Source organism: Hordeum vulgare, chromosome 7H (assembly GCF_904849725.1).
Source record: "Hordeum vulgare subsp. vulgare chromosome 7H, MorexV3_pseudomolecules_assembly, whole genome shotgun sequence".
Lineage (NCBI taxonomy): Eukaryota > Viridiplantae > Streptophyta > Magnoliopsida > Poales > Poaceae > Hordeum > Hordeum vulgare.
Genome location: NC_058524.1, coordinates 369,085,680 through 369,091,679, shown reverse-complemented (window position 1 = coordinate 369,091,679; position 6,000 = coordinate 369,085,680).

Below are 6,000 nucleotides of genomic sequence, written 5' to 3'. Positions count from 1 at the left end.
CTCTACTATCTACTTGTCAAATTTTTATCAGCATGACACTCGTAGATGGTAATGTCATGCTCAAATGTAGGTGCTCCAAAGGAGCTATTGGTAACACCATACCGAGGGTTTACCGATTAATCATGATCATATGCATCGGAATAGAGTATTCAACATGACATGTATAAATATTTTCTCAGACATGGTCAAAGGGATGCTTGCCTTGATGAAAGGATCGATATGGTTGACTAGAGGGGGGGGTGAATAAGCAACTACCAATTTTTAGCTTTTCTTAACAAATAAGGATTAGCAACATAAAGGTTCTCTAAAATGACACTAGGTGAGCAACCTATATGATGCTACTTACAAAGAGTAAAGAAGCAAGTAAGAGATACTCTACAACAACAACAAATACAAAGTAAAGGTAAGAGATAACCACAAGTGGAACCGATGAAGACGAGGATGTGTTACCGAAGTTCCTTCCCTTTGACACGAAGTACGTCTCCGTTGGAGCAGTGTGGAGGCACAATGCTCCCCAATAAGCCACTAGGGCCACCGTATTCTCCTCACGCCCTCGCACAATGCAAGGTGCCGTGATTCCACTATAGGTGCCCTTGAAGGCGGCGACCGAACCTTTACAAACAAGGTTGGGGCAATCTCCACACAATGCTTGGAGGCTCCCAACAAGACCACGGAGCTTCACCACAATGGAATGTGGCTCCGAGGTGACCTCAACTGCCTAGGGTGCTCAACCACCCAAGAGTAACAAGATACGCAAGGGATTAGTAGGGGGAATCAAATATCCTTTGGTGGAAGTGTAGATCAAGGCCTTCTCAAGCAATCCCTAGAAAATCAACAAGGTTGATTGGCTAGGGAGAGAGATCGGGCTAAAATGAGCTTGTGGAGCAACAATGGAGCTTAGAGGGGTTAAAGGTGAGCTCTAGGAAGAAGAATATACCTTTATATAGTACGGGGGCAGATCCACCCATTACCCACCTACCACATAAAGGTACAAGCGGTACTACCGCTCGTGGAGCGGTACTACCGCTACCTAGAGCGGTTCTACCACTCCTGGGAGCGGTACTACCGCTCAGCTTCTCACCAACCACGGTAGTACCGGGATACTACCGTGCCAACACATCTTTGGGGAAAAGTATGCGAGAAAAGCCCGTCGGCGCGGTAGTAAAATAATACTACCGCACTTCGGGCGGTAGTACCGCCCTTGGAGCGGTAGTAAAAAATTACTACCGCACTTCGGGCGGTAGTACCACTCCTGGAGCGGTAGTAGAAGTTTACTACCGCACCTGGGCCGGCAGTACCGCTCTTGGAGCGGTAGTAAAAATTACTACCGCTTTGAGAGCGGTAGTAAAAATTTACTACCGCTTACCCTTTTCGCATAGGCATAGAATACACTCATTGGGGATCCATTGAGGCCAAAATATAGGTGGGTGCATGAAGTGTGTGCGTGAGGATTCCACCCAAACCTTTCCGACGCGGACCCCTCTTAATAAGAAGACTTTCCTATGACTCAAACTAGGAAGAGAAACGTAGAAGAAAGTCCGTCTTTGAGAACCTCCGAGGGGCGTCGAGTCATCTTGTGCCTAGAAGAGAATAGTCTGAAATGCTCAAGACACAAGATTAGTCCGCACAACAATTGCCATCAATCACTAAAACCACTTAGGATAAATATGCCCTAACAATCTCCCCCTTTTTGGTGGATTGATGACAATGTTGGATTTGCAAAGAACAATATAGATAGGCATATGCAAACTCCAAAGATTTCACAACTGGGGACTAGTTTCCTCTGGGTATGTGCATACCAACAACCAACCACAGAGAGAACACTCCACCTAGATTATCTAGACTAAGCCATCCTTACTGCATATGTACGAGTAGATGTAAGAATATTGAAGCATGGCAAAGCATGTGAGCAAAGGAATACTGGCACAAGATACTATGTCTCACAGGCTAATAACAAGATAGATAATACTGTGACAAAAGATAAGGAAGATAAAACATATATCTCACACCATGATAGGGTCTGACGACTCATAGTCTCAACCATAAAGCAAAAGCAAATAACGAAAGCAACAAAGTTTTATCAAACCAAATAACTAGGTAACCTAGAAAACGAGCAAATCCTACACTCTCTCCCCCTTTGGCATCGGAACACCAAAAAGGCAAAGAGGAGCCCTACGACCCAGGTGGTAGAAACATCAGTCGGTGTCCTCCTCATCACGATACTCCTCATCTGAGTCATGGTCGGTGTCCTCCTCAGATGCAGCCCACTGAAACTGGTGCTTCGCCATCCATTCAGCCTCCGGGGTGATCTCACGCTCAGAACCGCTGGAGAAGGGCAGGTCAAGCTTCCCCATGATCAATTTGTCACGCTGGCGACTCTCTTTTTGAGCAACATGGGTCTTGTACTGACCCTTGTCCTGCATGCAGAACAAGGTCTTCATCCTGTCGGTGAGCCGTTTGGCCCATGATGGTTCCGCAGAGGCAGGCATATGGGAACCCTCACCCTGTCGGTGAGCTTGTGGAGGGGCCTCATCCTTAGCATCAGCCACATCCTCATCAGAATCCCTTGGGGCAGCAGGACGAGAGGAGGTGTTGGCCCATTTGTTCTTCTGGCACAGTTTGATGGGCTCATGGCGAACCCAATCAGGAGCAAGAAACTCAGCCCCGGGAAAAGTCTTGGTCGAAGTGGTCTTGATGAAGTACAACAGGTAAGGACCGTAGATTGGGACCTTACGGTTGATGACTGCGGAGTACATCTCACTCCACATGACATGAGAGATAGCAAGGGGCTGACACTGACGATTCTTCCCCTTCTGACACATTAGTAGCATGTCTACGAGATAAGAGTGAACTTGGTCCTTGTTGCCAACTCTGGGAAACAACGTGTTGCGAAAAATGCGGTGCATCACATCCAGAAAGGGGTTCATGACATAAGATACCTCGCCAGCTGGGGTTTGCTTCATAGTGAGGTAAGGGAGCAGCTTCTCCTTGGCAGTTGCTTGAGGCTTGGCATGGGGGCACAAGCCAATAGGAGTATCGAGGCCCTCATCCCTAACCTGAAGGAGATCCATGAAATCCTTCCATGTAGCAGTCAGCTGCACTCCATTGGTCAACCAGGTCATGGTACGAGCATCATCATGGTGAAAGTGAACGGTAGTAAAGAAGTGAGCCACAATCTCAATGTCAAAATCTTGGTGAAACGAGATGAGGTCCGCAATCTGAAGTTGCTCCACCATAGAGATGGCCTCCCGAAAGTAAGACATGTCCTTCAAGTGATCAAGATCAATCCATTGCACCAGTACATACAGATTCTTCTTCGATCTGAGAACATCTTCATAAATCAGGAACTGATCGCGATTCCAAAACAGTTCACCGCTAGGGAATGTCTCCCTATTGCTGGCATAAGGATTGAGCTTGCGACGGTGTTGGAACTTAACAAGCGGCATGGTGTTCCAGTTGACTAAGGTCTTCTTCGGAGCAGGCTTCTTGAAACTGCGCTTGGGGGCATTGGACCCTTCAGATGGGTCGGAGGAGGGACGCTTGGAGCTGGCAGTGCGAGGCGGGTTTGAACACCGGGAACCACCACCCGGGACACGCAAAAAAAACACAAAACACGAAAGACAAGGAAAACAAGTCAAGGCAGAGATCAAGAAGGACCATAAAACCCAAAGAACACAAGAGAGAAGTGTCTGTGCACACAGAGGAGCGGTAGTACTGCAGATGGAGCGGTAGTAAAATTTTACTACCGCTCTGGGAGCGGTAGTACCGCCCAGAGGGCGGTAGTAAAATTTTACTACCGCTTTGTAAGCGGTAGTACCACGCCGCGAGGGCGGTAGTACCGCACGAGAGGCCTAATCCCAGATCCAATCATGATTTTGAACAATAAAACTGCGAATGAGGATCTAAAACCTCAGATTTGGAACCTTTGCACTCCTAGACACACAAATCCCCTATGCGAAGGGACCAAACTAACCAAGACTGCCACTAAATCCCAATCATGTGAAGAAACGGTGCCATGAGTGACCGAAACAACCATATGCCCCTAACCCTAGATTGAATCAACAAGAAAGCACAAGAACGCAGATGAGGGGCAGTACCGGGGTCCATGGCGCGTGGGGAAGAATCCCACCAGTCGGAATCGGAGGACGATGGCCGGATAGGGAGATCCGGCAATTCCTTTGGGCAGTTCTTGAAGAGAGGAGAGAGAGAGAGAGATGAACTCGGGGCTGAGGGGAAATAAAAAGGCCTCCCAGCCCTTTAAATAGCCCCTAGGTCGAGGCGGCGCGGTACTACCGCAGTCATCACGGTAGTACCGCTCCCCCAGCGGTAGTGAAATTTTACTACCGTACTGGGGGCCGTAGTACCGTGCTCGAAGTCCAAAACAGGCAAAAAATGATCTCTCTACTCCTTAGGTGGTATAAGAATCTTGATCAAGGCAAGAGAAACAAAACACGGGAACAAAGAAGGATCACGAAAGAAAAGAAACAACACAGAGTCTCCAATGGAGAGGGCGGTGGCCGAGGCCACCTATGTTTGAGACAAATGGTATGACACCGCGAAGAATTATCCTTGGGTTCATGACCATAGCTCGTCTTTGAAGCACAAGTGCCATTTAATAATGGCCAAAGTGAAATACTTGATCGATTTATGCATAATGGGGGGAGGGAAAGTTCATTGAGAGAACAACACTCCCCCTATGTCCATGCCTACACCTAGAGCGAGATGTAATGCAGAGTGAGGTGCAAAGTGCCTAGTTTCAATCCACATTACTTGAATAATTGATATTTAGCACATGCCTTAACTCCTGGAACCTTGCTTCATCTAGGGGCTTAGTGAAAATATCTGCAAGTTGCTCTTCAGTGTTGATGAAGTGAATATCAATATCACCTAGCTTGATATGTTCACGAATGAAGTGATGGCAAATATCAATATGCTTGGTCTTGCTGTGTTGCACCGGATTGAGGGAAATCTTGATAGCACTTTGATTGTCACATAGAAGAGGCACTTTGTCACAAGTGACACCATAGTCCTTTAAAATTTGCCTCATCCATAGCAATTGGGCACAACAACTTGCAGCTGCCACATACTCAGCTTTGGTGGAGGATAGTGAGACACAATTCTGCTTCTTTGAAGACCAACTTACCAGTGAACGACCAAGGAATTGGCATCCTCCAGAGGTTGACTTCCTCTCCACACAGTCTCCTGCCCAATCTGAGTCAGAATAGCCCACTAGGTTGAAGTTTGCTCCTTTGGGATACCATAGACCAAAGTTTGGGGTATGAGCCAAATATCGAAAGATTCACTTAACGACCATAAAATGGCTTTATTTTGGTGCAGATTGAAACCGTGCACAAATCCCTACACTCAACATGATATCCGGTCTAGATGCACAAAGGTAAAGAAGGGATCCAATCATGGAGCGATAGACCTTTTGATCCACTGCTTTACCATTGGGATCACTATCAAGCTTGCATCTTGTTGGCATGGGAAACTTGACTGGTGATGGGGTTATAGTCCTAGGGTAGGGTCATAGGCCTACCCTATAAGTCCTACCCAAGGACTACCCTTCATAAGGGATAAGGCCCTTAGTCAGTTCCGACTGAAGTAAGGACTTCCCATCATCTAGTCGGTAACGGATCCTCCACCGTCCAGTCGGAGGTGAGCATTCGGAATGTATCAAACTAACCGACTGGATTCCACTCTATGCATCGTAACCCCCCTGGAGGGAAACGGTCGTACGTTTCCATGTGCCTTTATTAGCATTTAAGACATACGTTACCTGTAATGTAGGCATTTAATCGCCACTACTCCACCCCTGTGCACCAAACCGTTGTGGAGGGCAGCGCACTCTATATAAGCCGCCCTCCTCCACTGGTGCAAGGGCTAGCAATTCACTGTAATCCATATTCCACTCGACAACAAGCTCCCAGAGCACTGAGACGTAGGGCTATTACCTCCACCGTAGAGGGGCCTGAACTCATACAACCTCGCCATAGCTAA